General features: G+C 38.6%; 1 long non-coding RNA gene across 2 annotated transcripts in view; it reads right to left on the bottom strand.

The window, feature by feature from the left end:
- LOC149119747 (uncharacterized) overlaps positions 1 to 13079 on the bottom strand; it is a 113928-nt gene that overhangs the window by 16326 nt on the left and 84523 nt on the right. The window lies entirely within an intron of this gene.

Below are 13079 nucleotides of genomic sequence, written 5' to 3'. Positions count from 1 at the left end.
ATCTACATTTTGGATTATTGTGCACCCCCCTCAAGAGATAGGCCCTTTAAATCCTCAGTGAGAATCTGTCCAAATAGGTATAGGACTAACTAAGTTAGCTGTTACTGAAAGCCCTGTATTTTAGGAAATGGCAAGAAGGGCTTTCTAAGCTTAATACTATTTGGATAGACATTTAAGGCCTGGCTGGGTGTGTGAGGCCCAGATCTATCCATGGGGTGCTAGAAGAGAATTGCAAGAGATGCAAATCTCCTTTAAGGGAGGCACCCTGTTGACTTGCATTACATGGCTGGACTAGGAGGAGAGCTGAATAGGAGGCTGATAGAAATAGGCAACTTATGTTTCATGACCCTAGGCCATCCCCTCAATAGCAATGGCTAGAGTTGGAAGCTGGGCAGAGGCTGGGCAGAGCCAAAGGCTTTTTAGCTTGGGACCACAGGATCTGCAGTTCTGAACCAGGAGTCCTTCAACACCCAGGGCAGTTCCGTGTCCAGTGGCCTTGCTCTTCGCAGAGCTGACAGAAGCCGGTTTCTGTCATGACAGCTGCTTGCCCAGTGCCCTGGCTCCTCATATCAGAAACAGGTGCCATTTCGGGTGCACTGGCCTTGTTAGGTCTCCTTGACGGCAGATCACCGTACAAAGCAGCCATTGATTGCCCTGTTGCCTATCCTTACATCACTCCTGCTGCTAGCTTGCTCCTCGTTCTCCTGGTTTCTAATGAAGTGGACCATGGAGGCAGCCTCTATGATGTCAGTCAAGGGGGTGTTCAACCCAACCCTGATTTTTGAAGATTTCTTTAATATCAGGGTGAGCTAGAAAGCTATGGTCATGGGCAAATTCGTACACTTAGTATTTCCCTGTAAGTTAAAACCGTGCCCATGAGAAGTATGACCTTTTAGGTAAGACCAAACGTGGTGACCTGTTTATATATTTGAGGTCATCAGAACAATTTTTTATCTTCCTCTCAATTTGGTTTAAAAGGGGATTTCTGCCCATGTACCATATACACAGAAAAATCAACCTAGCTGTAACATTACTTTATAGTTTAACTTCTGGAGGAGGGCTCCAAGATGTCGGAATAGGGAGGGAGCTCACTGATAGTCCAGGAAAAGATAGTTTAATAAAAGGGGAGATACTGTAGTCTCAGGGAAGAGTTAGGGAAAAAACTGCAGAGGAAACTCTTCGGGAATTAGAGGGACAGGGTGGACATAGGTGGAGGGCATGAGTGCCCATGGCTCGGGACCCTAGCTGCCGAGTCTAGACACCAGCACTGGAAAGAGAGGTGAGGTGAAACCACAGTAGCCGGAGACACTGGTGGAAAAGTGGCAGGGAGAGACTAGAGGGAAAGAGGCTTGAAGCCCCATGGAGGAAAGTACACCAGCCTAATTAGAGGAGAGAAAAAAAATAAAAGGAATGGTACAGACATGATTATCTCTCTATACACAACTTACAAAGGTGAGCGAGACAATAAAGCAGGTGCCATATTGGACATACGTAACAGCTGCGCCAGCTCAGGGCTGCACCCGTCCTTACCCAAATAAAAAAACGTGACTCTGGTGGGGAGAAATAACAGGAGACTAAGACCTAGTGAATGTGTGGAGCTTATGAACTGGGACTGTGAAAAGAAAACAAAACTGAGAGTGTGTGGGAGAACTCATGGTGTGGGCACAGGTTTATTTAAAAGATATGTTAAGGAACTTAAAGGGAGACTTAGACTCCAATACAATAGTATTGGGGGACTTCATTACTCCACTTTCAGAAATAGACAGATCAACAGGACAGAAGATCAACAAGGAAACAGCAGATTTAATAGCACTATAGACCAAGTGGGCCTAACAGATATCTAAAGAATTTTTCATCCTATACCTAAAGAATACACACTCTTCTCAGCAGTACATGGAACCTACTCTAGGACTGACCACATAAAGCAAGTCTCAGCAAATTCAAAAGAATTGAAATCATACCATGCAGCTTCTCAGACCACAGTGGAATTATGGTGGAAATTAGCAACTCAGGAATTCCTAGAGCATATGCAAACACATGGAGACTGAACAACATGCTCCTGAATGAACACTGGGTTATAGGAGAAATCAAAAGAGAAATCAAAAACTTTCTGTAAGTATAGTTTAACTTCTCTCTCTCTCTCTCTCTCTTTTTTTTTTTTTTTTTTTTTTTTTGGCTGTGCTGTTTGGTTCTCTATACTGTGGCCAGCCATTATTGCAGAAAAGGTCAGTCGTCCCTTACATAAGGTCTGAGGATCAAACCTTACATCACAGTGGAGAGTCCTGCAGAAGTAGTAACTTCCCTTTTGGAAGAAAAAAGAGGAGAAATGAGGCAGCGAGTCAGGTCTCTGGTTGCTTAGCCTGACTTCCTGGGCTTTCAGATTTAAACCAAGGTTTAACCAGTGCTTACTGCGTAGCCTGACTTAGAGGAGAAGTGGCAGACGTCTCTGCCATCCTTTGTCTTCTGGACATTTACTGTGTAGTCAGTGGGTTATGGGCCTAGGTTGCCGAGTTTAACTAGTCTTACCATGTAACCCATAAGTTTATACTAGAACTTACCACATAACTCAAAAGTGAGTTTTTGGATTTATGTAGTAAGTTTTTGAGCTTGCGGGTTTTCACTGTGTAACCTGTGGATACTAGAGCTTTCTTGGGCTCCTGGAACTCAAGTTTCTAGTATCTGCCACATAACCATCTCCAGTCATCTCCAAGTCTCTTTTGGAATACTTTCTCCCTTTTGGCTAGACCTCCGTTTGAGCCACATTTGAACTAGCAATGCATGGTTATTTAGTGTTAGCTGGATGGAGACTTTGTCAGTCCCCCTTTAAAGAATCTGGCTTCTGAGACAGAAACTGGAGCAGCTAGAAATAAACATGCTTATAACTGAAGTTTAGCATCATTTCACATCTTGGTAGCACTTTCAATCTAAACAGCCCAATTGGTTATTATCTCTGAAAGATGAGAGATATCTCTTCTGACATTTCCAGGGGCCCCTCTGGAGATATCAAAAATCCAGAGAATTTAGAACTTTGATTTTCACAAAGTGTTAAAGGTGCCAAGAGAACTTAGAGTATCTGTTCAAGATAGAATTCCTTAACATCTGAAATGATACCCATCCATTTAGTGCGATTTTAACACTTTTAGACCAGATTTAATCATAATGATATTTAAAATAACTTAAACTTTTAAGACTCAATGCTTTTCACCAATTATAACAGACAGTAGAGTACACAACAGATTACTTCAGCAGAACACGAATTCTGTGTCTCTTCTTGTAGAATAAACCAGAAATAAAAAAACCTTGAACATAAGAATTAGCACATGAAATCACCATGTAACTTGGAACAATTTAAATGAGTCAAAAAAGAGCTTACAGGATCTAACTCTAGAAATGGCAGAGTAACCAATTAAACAGACACTGTTAGAAGGAGACGTTACAGTTTTTGCAAAAACAGATTTTAAGATTTATGATCGAGATGGTTTCCAGATATTTACTAACATATTAATATACATTTTTCAAAAACCTTATTGTTGAAACAGAAGATCAAACTTCAATTTTAGGCCAGTGTAACTTTGGCATTAACATTCAACTTGTAGAAAACTCTGTAAACAATATTTTAAAATCGTGAACTTTTCTTAAACATTTTGTGACTTTCTCACAAGTTTTACTTAGCAACAATGCCTAGATGACTTAAGACACTGAGATATTAATGAATATCACACCATTATCTGAAATATTTTTAAAATCAAAATTACATTCCCATGTTCTTAAGTAACTAATAAGGATAACACCTCCTGAACAGCAAACACAGACACTAGTGCATGTTTACAACTTTGGAAAGAGCTTCATCTTTTAAAGAAACAAGTTTAAAGCATATCAAAGACACAGGTAAACCAAGTGAATCAAGCAAACGGAAGGGCATTTGGATTAACCAAATTTTGGACCAATCTGTATTGGCTTACTTTAGTTAACAGCATAAAAGCTTGCATATAGAATTTACTTTCATTTTCGATAAGACCACTCTAGCTGCAAAGCAATAACATGAATACAACATAGGTCTGACATAGTTTATAACCTTTTAGTGTACTTTACATAATGGGAATTGACTCAAACAGCTGTTACTTTAACAAATTTAGAGTCTCATCCTTTGAGAGTTCCAGGGATCTGACGGGAAGCCTCAAAGTTAGATGACTTGGTTTGGAACTTAAACTCTCAGAGAGTCAAACTGTTTAGCCAAAAATTAGTACATTTAACCCGAGCATTTTAACCAAGGCTGTGGGCTAGATCTGATCAGAGTTAAGGTAATCACTCAAGCATTAAAAACAAATAATGTAACAACTTTGCGTTGCAGTTCTCCCAATCAAGACTCAGTACTGGCAATAGAAAAACAGGAAGCCTTCAAGACACATGAAAACTCTCATCAGCTAAGTTAGCTACAGCAGCACAGAAAAGCTGATTATGAGCATATGAGCCCATTGCTTAGGACAGTGAAATACATCACAAAACAAAGAGGCAGAGAATCTGAGACTCCTGTAGAGCTGAAGGAAAAGTTTCCATCAACTGCAGAGAGAAAAACCCACCCATTGGGTTGGAAATGGTTAATGGATTAAGGCTTCTCTCTAGCTTAGGTGAGGAAACCTGCGAAGCCTGAAGTAGCCAGAGGCATTTCCCCTCCCCCCTCCTAGTGAGGAGGGGTATTGAATTGGAAATAGGGAGGAAAAAGCAGCCCTAGAGAGTGCTCATCTCTTGCCAGAGATATCTGGCTGTGCCTGAGTGGGTGCAACAGGCCGTGTTGACTGGAAGAGAGCACAGGGAAAGGCCGTGGAGCCCTGTTTACAGGGAAGACTGTGCACACCTGGGACTAGCAGGACTGGCTGTGGGGTTGGGTAGGTGCACTGTTTCAAAAAGTGCTGGGAACCTCCTATTGCTCATGATTGCCAGATATCTCTAGTATGGAGTGCCAATATTAGCCTTGACCAAAGCTAATTCCTGCTTGCATAGCAGTAGGCAGAGTGACCAGGTGTTCCACCAAGAGAGAGGCAAGGTCCTTCAGTCGCAGTCTGGCCACAGGGAAGCCAAAGCAAGCTCTGGGTGGTGGGGGAGGCTCCAGGCTTTCAGCCAATTGCCCTTCCTATTTCCTCTCCTGTTCCTTACAACCCCTCTGGAGTTTTGGCCATAGTAAGCTGTGGCCTGGTGGGGGGCGGGGGGAGCTGTAAGGTGCCAGATGATCAAAGGTCATTCCCACAGATCCAGTCCTGCTTGAGGGAAAGAATACTGACCTTCAATGTCTTCTTAAAATCCCTTCAAGGTTACTAGAAATGTTACCGGAAAAGCAAAGGGTCCTTGTCTTTGCATAAGAAAGATTTCAGGCATGAGACAGAGAGCAGTGGACAGCAAAATAGCAAACTTTATTAGGGTAGGGACATCCGTAAGAACAGATGGGTACCTCTCCAGACAGAACCTGAGAGAGAGTGCCTATTTTTGGCATCTCTCCTATTCACAGTAATACAAATCTTGGCTTGTTGATTTCCTACTATATTATGGGAAGTTCTTGAATTGCTTTTTAAATATCTAAAACCATCTTCACAAAAGCCTGTTCATACACTTGTTCTATATGGTAGATGCATGCACATATATGCATGCACCATACGTGCATAGCAGGTGACACTACTTATGAGATGAAGACACAAATTTATGATCTTATTTCTGAGCCTGCAATCTTATTCCCAACATCCTGTTGGTTTTATTAAACTTAGAAGTAGTCCTTTGTCTGGGTCCTAGCTGATAACTTAGACCCACTGAATTTATAACTCAGTGTAAATATTTATTATACACATTCCTATATTTCACCTTCAAGATCAATGGAAAAAGGGTGACAAGGTCATTTCTGCTATATTCCAATCAAGTTAGGGACTCTTAGAAGGCAGGTGTTAGATCTTAGGAAAATATAATTTTCATCTTCTACCCAAGTTCTCAGGAAACTATGCTTTTCTTCTCCTATCCAAGTTCTTGTCTCAGGACATTTCTGTTCTCTTAAGAGCCCATAAAAAACTTATGTTTGTTTTCTTCAGCTCTTCTTTTGTTCATTCCCAACAAAAGAGGAATTACTCATCAGGTTGCTAGTTTTGAGGCAGAAGTCACTGTACCAACAAGAGTTATGCTCTGATTCTCTCTCTGAGATCACCTGGAAACAGAACTATCTTTTTCACTTCTACGTAGTGAGTGGAGAAAGCAGAGCTATCCCTGCTGTCAGGAAAAGCTGGAAACTAGCTGCTCCAGCTGCTCTACTCATGATGTATAGTATGATGGTTAATTTTATTTTATTTGTCTAAGCCAAAAATACTCAGATATATGGTCAAACGTTACTTTAATATGTTTCTTTGAAGGTAATTTTAGATGTGGAAAATTTAAGTCAACAGATTTTTTTAAAGATTTATTATTTACTGGAAAGGAAGAGTTACAGAGAGACAGAGGCAGAGAGAGGGAGATAGAAAGGTCTTCCATCCGCTGGTTCATTCCCCAAAATGAATGGAATGGCCAGAGCTGGGCCAATCCAAAACTAGGAGCCTGGAGCTTCTTCTGTGTCTCCCACATGGATATGGGGCCCAGGCACATGGGCCATCAGAATTCTGCTGCTTTCCCAGGCCATAGCAGATAGCTGGATCAGAAAAGGAGCAACCAGGACTTGAACTGGTGCCCATATGGGATGCTGGCTCTGCAGGTGGATGCTTTACCCACCGTGCCAAAGCGCAGGCCCCTCAACAAACTTTAGTAAAGCAGATACTCTTCACAATGTGGGTAGGACTCACCCAATCAGTTTAAAGCCTAATAGAGGGCCAGAATTGTGGTATAATGGATAAAGCTACAATGCAGACATCCCATGTCGTCACCAGTTCCAGTCTTGGCTGCTGTACTTCCGATACAGCTCCCTGCTAATGGCCTGGGAAAGCAGCAGCAGATGGCCCAAGTGCTTGAGCCAGTGTCACCAAATGTGAGAGACCCAAATGAAGCTCATGGCTTTGGCCTGGCCCAGTCTCAACTCTTGAGACCATCTGAGGAGTCAATCAATGGATGAAACGTTTCTCTCTCTCTCTCTCTCCTTAACTCTAATTTTCAAATAAAAAACTTTTTTTAAAAAAAAGCCTGATAGAAAAAATTGACCTCCCTAAAAGAATAAAAGGAATTCTGTCAGCAAACCAGCTTTGTATTGAAACCATAATGGATTCTTTCCTGGCGTTCCCTGCAGATTTTAGGCTTGCCAATCCTCACAATTCTGTGAGCCAATTCTTTCTTTTTTATAAATATAATTCTCTTCTCTTTTTTCACCTATTTTTTCTCTTTTTAATATTTTATTTTTGCATAGTTTTAAATTTACAAACAAAAATTGAGGTAATATTAAGAGTTGACATTACCCTTCATCCCATTTCCCCATTAATGTCTCAGATCGGTATCATTGTCACAATTAATAAGCCATACTCAGCTTCCCCTATTTTATAATCCAATATCTTTTTATCCCTCCCACTATAGTAGATTCTAGAAATTAATATTCTGTGTTCATAAAGATTTTTTTATTTTAATTTCCACTTATGAGGAATCCTATCACATAGGATCTTTCTGTTTCTGGCTTATGTCACTCAATATAATGCTCTCCAGGTCTGCCCACTTTGCTGCAAATGACTAGATTTCATTCTTTTTATAGCTGAATAATATTTCATTGTCTCTCTCTATATGTATATATTTTATATATATTTTTATATACAACATATCTTCTTATATACCATCCTTTTGGTTCTGTTTGTCTAAAGGACCCTGACCAATACAGATGGTGTAGTTTGTACTTAGCAAAATGGTGATTCTTTTCAGGTTGGTTCCAATTCTGGGGAATAAGAAATATGTGTATTCAATTAGGTGTCTTCAAAATTCCCAATCAGGTCATGAATAATTTTATATATCACTGAGTGGTTGGTACGTATTAAGCCTCCAATAAATAGTTTTGAGTGAATGACTATGTGTTATAAATGTGGCTGACTTATATTGCAATACCTCATGCCACATAAAAGTTTATAATTTACCTATATTTCAAATAGGTGAGTTAAGAAGATTGAATTTTTGGGAAAACCTGGCTTTATGATTTCATGTCATATAAAGAGGATTTCAAAACTGACTGGAAGGGAGAGTCATTCAATCCTCTGTCTGATACATAAGCAAGATACTAGTTTTCTGTGACTGTATAACAACCTCAAACTTGGTCGCACAAAATACCCATTTTCTAGCTCATCTCTCTATAGGTCAAAAGTTCAAGAAAGCTCATATAAGATCCTGCTTAGGGTAATACAATGCCAAAATAAAGGTGTTGAGAATCTTTAATTGAAAGTAACTGGGCCTTATCTGGAGCCTCAGGGAAAGAATCTCCTTCTGAGCCCATTCACATTGGCAGAATTCAGTTCCGTGTAACTTTAGGTTTAAAGCTTCCATTTTGTTGTTGGCTGTTGATCATGGGCCAATCAGCTATTAGAGGCCATTCACAGGTCCTATTCATAAGTCCTTCCATATACAAATCAGCAGTAGTATATCAAATTCATTCTCATTCTTTAAAATTTCTCTGAATTCCCCTTGTGCTACAACCTGGAGAATACATGCTGCTTTTAAAGTGTGTATATAATAAGATTAGGCCAGCCTCCATAATTTTCTTATCTTAAAGTCAAATAATTAGTAACTTCAATTACATATGCAAAATTCCTTTCATTGTCATCTAGAACATAATCATGGAGGTAACACAAGCTTTGGTGAGGGTATGGGTCATGGGAGCCTCTTTGAATTTTCTGATACTTGTTAAAACAGTAAAAAATAATAATAAAGTCTTTAAGACTATTTCAATAGATGAGAGATTATCATAACAGGGGATACTGAACTCAAATCCAAATGGTGATTTATAACCAATGACAAGAATGAGGGAATTAGAGGATGGAAAATTACTGAGAATAAACTTAGTAACTGATTAGATACCAACTGTAGAGGATTCTTGCTAAACTTACTTAACATTATTTTTGATACTGTTAAGATGACATATATCAAAGATGTTTGGTTAGTAGCCTGATCAGATATGAAGGGTGAGGCACGAGGGCCTTGAATTGATATATCAAAGGTGGGAGAATTCTTTACTAAAATTGGGCTCAGCAAGCCAAGGTTGAGACATAGTGATGAAGAGGGTTTAGAGGAGGAACTTGACTAAAGTTTGGTTAAGGAAGGGGTCTTTGTCAAAATATGTAGTTGTCTTACAATCAGGTAGGCACATCCAGGGCTTAAAATGTACATGAACTGAAGATTGCTAAACAGATTGTGTCTGAGCTCATCTATGCTCTAGGTCAGCATATGTCCATCTCCAGTATCATCATGTGATTGGAAGCATGCTGTAAGAGTGCAAAATTGTAGTCAAGCATACAACTATGGAATCTTAGAATTTCTAGGAGCAAGACCAGTAATGCATTGGTACTAACAGTCTACATCCAAAGGAATAATCTAGTTGTCCTTTATGCTGAAAAATATAATGTACTTAGAACACTATATATAGCATTCTCAAGATACATATCTAAAGTTGTGATTACAATATTCTTTAGCTATCCTCCAAGCATTACTTTATGTATATCTTTGAATTATTATCTTGATAAAAATCATATTGTAATAAGACATAATCAAAATATGCAAAAAAGAAATATATACACAAAACTAAAACCATCAGGATTGGAAAAGGCCATAGAGATGGCCAAACCCCTTCATATTCTGATGAATATTGTTTGCTTAGCAGGGATCTAAACCCTTCCATGAGTGAAATGACAATTTTTCAAGCCTATTTGAGTTATTCTACAGCAATTAATCTGTACAGTAGCTGTTATGTTACTTCAGATTAATATATTTAGGTATGTGGAAGATGGCAGTTATGTGATGAAATTTCCACATTCTCAGTTATTGAGTTTTCTTTAAAAACATGAGCTTTGATGTTTCCATGATCTTACTTCTGCTGTTACCCATGTCTGGAAAGGCTTACTTCACCATTAGGACTCATTTTTAAAGATGAAGCTGAAACATCAGCTTCTTTCTTTATCTTGTCTGGATCTGTCCCTCATCATTTCCAGGCAGAAAACATGGTATCCTCTATTTTAATAATTATCATATAATATTATTATGATCTTTTAAATGCCTTTTCCTTAAGACTAGTGATTTCTTATTATTGGATTCTATACTTACTTCACATAGTGTGGTACAGACATTTAATGATTAAGAACTTGGTTTTGGAATTAAATTGATTTGTTCGGTTGGATTATGGTTAGTGTACAGGTAGTAGCTATATGGTTAGTAGCTTGGTTTATTGTTTTATTGGTAGATTTTTCCTAGATGTAATTTTTTTCTTTTTTTTGTTTTTATTTTTTTAACTTTTATTTAATGAATATAAATTTCTAAAGTACACCTTATGGATTACAATGGCTTCTCCCCCATAACGTCCCTCCCACCCGCAACCCTCCCTTTTCCCACTCCCTCTCCCCTTCCATTCACATCAAGATTCATTTTCGATTCTCTTTATATACAGAAGATCAGTTTAGCATGCATTAAGTACAGATTTCAACAGTTTGCACCCACACAGAAACATAAAGTAAAAAATACTGTTTGAGTACTAGTTATAGCATTAAATCTCAATGTACAGCACACTAAGGACAAAGATCCTACATGAGGAGTAAGTGCACAGTGACTCCTATTGTTGACTTAACAAATTGACACTCTTGTTTATGGCCTCATTAATCACCCTAGGCTCTTGTCATGAGCTGCCAAGGCTATGGAAGCCCCCTGAGTTCACCAACTCTGATCATATTTAGACAAGGCTATGGTCAAAGTGGAAGTTCTCTCCTCCCTTCAGAGAAAGGTACCTCCTTCTTTGATGACCCATTCTTTCCACTGGGATCTCACTCACAGAGATCTTTAATTTAGGTTTTTTTTTTTTTTCCCCAGAGTGTCTTGGCTTTCCATGCCTGAAATACTCTCATGGGCTTTTCAGCTAGATCCGCATGCCTTAAGGGCTGATTCTGAGGCCAGAGTGCTGTTTAGGACATCTGCCATTCTATGGGTCTGCTGTGTATCTCACTTCCCATGTTGGATCGTTCTCTCCCTTTTTGATTCTATCAGCTAGTATTTGCAGACACTATTCTTGTTTATGTGATCCCTTTGGTTCTTAGTCCTATCATTATGATCAACTGTGAACAGAAATTGATCACTGGGACTAGTGAGATGGCATTGGTACATGCCACCTTGATGGGATATTTAATAATTCTTTCATTTATCCAAGGAGGTATAACTAAATAAAGCGATTTATTCTTTCTTCATGATTATAATAAAAAACATAATTGTAGTTAAAGTAAGTTAAATCTGGATTTAAATCCTGACCTCACACCCTAATCTATTTTTTAGAAAACTTTTATTTAATAAATATAAATTTCAAAAGGGCAACTTTTGGATTATAGCAGTACCCCCCAACCTAATATATTCTTAAGGATTTGCAGTCTCAGCTTAAAAACTGAGGTCATTAGACACAGCAAGATTGTCAACAAACTTTAGCACTTTTTTGAAGATTCAAATTCCTACTATAATTGGTATAGTCTGTTCAGGATCTGTCTCAGTAAGACAATCAACGTAAACACATGGCAGTTTTTAGTCCATGAAAGCACTCCAGAATATGAGAGATCATCATAAGATCGGAGTTGGTGAACTCAAGAGGCTTCCATAGCGTTGGCAGCTCATGACAAGAGCCTCGGGTGATTACTGACATCATAAATAAGAGTGTCAATTGTTAAATCAACAACAGGAGTCACTGTGCACTTATTCCCCATGTAGGACTTCTGTCCTTAATGTGTTGTACTATGTGAATTAACGGTATAACTAGTACTCAAACAGTACTTTATATTTTGTGTTTCTGTGTGTGGGTGCAAACTGTTGAAATTTTTACTTAGTATATACTAAATTGATCTTCTGTATATAAAGAGAATTGAAAATGAATCTTGATGAAGAATGGGATGGGAGAGGGAGTGGGAGATGGGATGGTTGCGGGTGGGATGGTGGTTATGGGGGGAAAAAGTCACTATAATCCAAAAGTTGTACTTTGGAAATTTATATTTATTAAATAAAAGTTAAAAAATTTAAAAAGTTCAAAGAAATGAGTATTATAAAAAAACTATGCATGAATTTCAACTCCTTGTACCAAAATAAATTTCTTTTAACTCAGTACCCTCATAATGTTACATTTAGAAATCCAGCACCATTCTCAGCACTAGGAAGTGGTTACCCTTGTACTTTTTAGCCATCAATCCATCTTTTTTACTCAACTATACCACAGTCAAAACCCAAACCATTTATTTTGTATTTTCATTCAGTTCCATGATGTGATAGTGACAAATACCCGCCTTGTCTACTGAAAGGGCAGTTGTTTAATGTAGTGGTTAAGACACCATTTGAATCAGAGTGCCTTGGTCAAGTCCTAGAACCATTCCCAATTCCAGTTTATGCATTGCAAACCCTGAGAGGCAGCAGTTAATAAGTGAAGCTCTTGGATCCCTCCCTCCCACATGGGAGATTTGGATTGAATTCCAGGCTCAGTGTTGCCCAGCCTTGGATGTTTGTAGGCATTTAGGAAGTGAACCAACAGGTAGGACTCTGTCTGTCTGTCTGTCTGTCTCTCTCTCTCTGCCTTTCAAATAAATAAAATTTAAAAGTAAATAAAACAAGTGACTTAATATTAAGTGCCTTTTACTACAAAGGATTCTATGTATACTGAGAACAACTTTAGAATACTTTCAACAATGGAGCTTTCCTTGTCAACTTGCATTTAAAAAACAAAGATTCAACCTTGCAATTATAGCAGGGTTTCCACACCACCACATAAGTGTTTAACCTTAATACCTATCCTGTCAGAATGAATCTCTACTAACTTCAGTTAACTCCCCTTGGTGATTCCTCATCTACCCCAAATTTGAAGATAATTTAGGGTTGCTTCTCAGTACTTCTCAACTCTTAACAAAACTGTTACAACCAAATAA

Source organism: Oryctolagus cuniculus, chromosome X, assembly GCF_051225735.1.
Source record: "Oryctolagus cuniculus isolate XC-2025 breed Fujian yellow rabbit chromosome X, ASM5122573v1, whole genome shotgun sequence".
Lineage (NCBI taxonomy): Eukaryota > Metazoa > Chordata > Mammalia > Lagomorpha > Leporidae > Oryctolagus > Oryctolagus cuniculus.
Note: the sequence above shows the minus strand (reverse complement) of the source record. Positions and strands in the feature narration are given on the sequence as shown.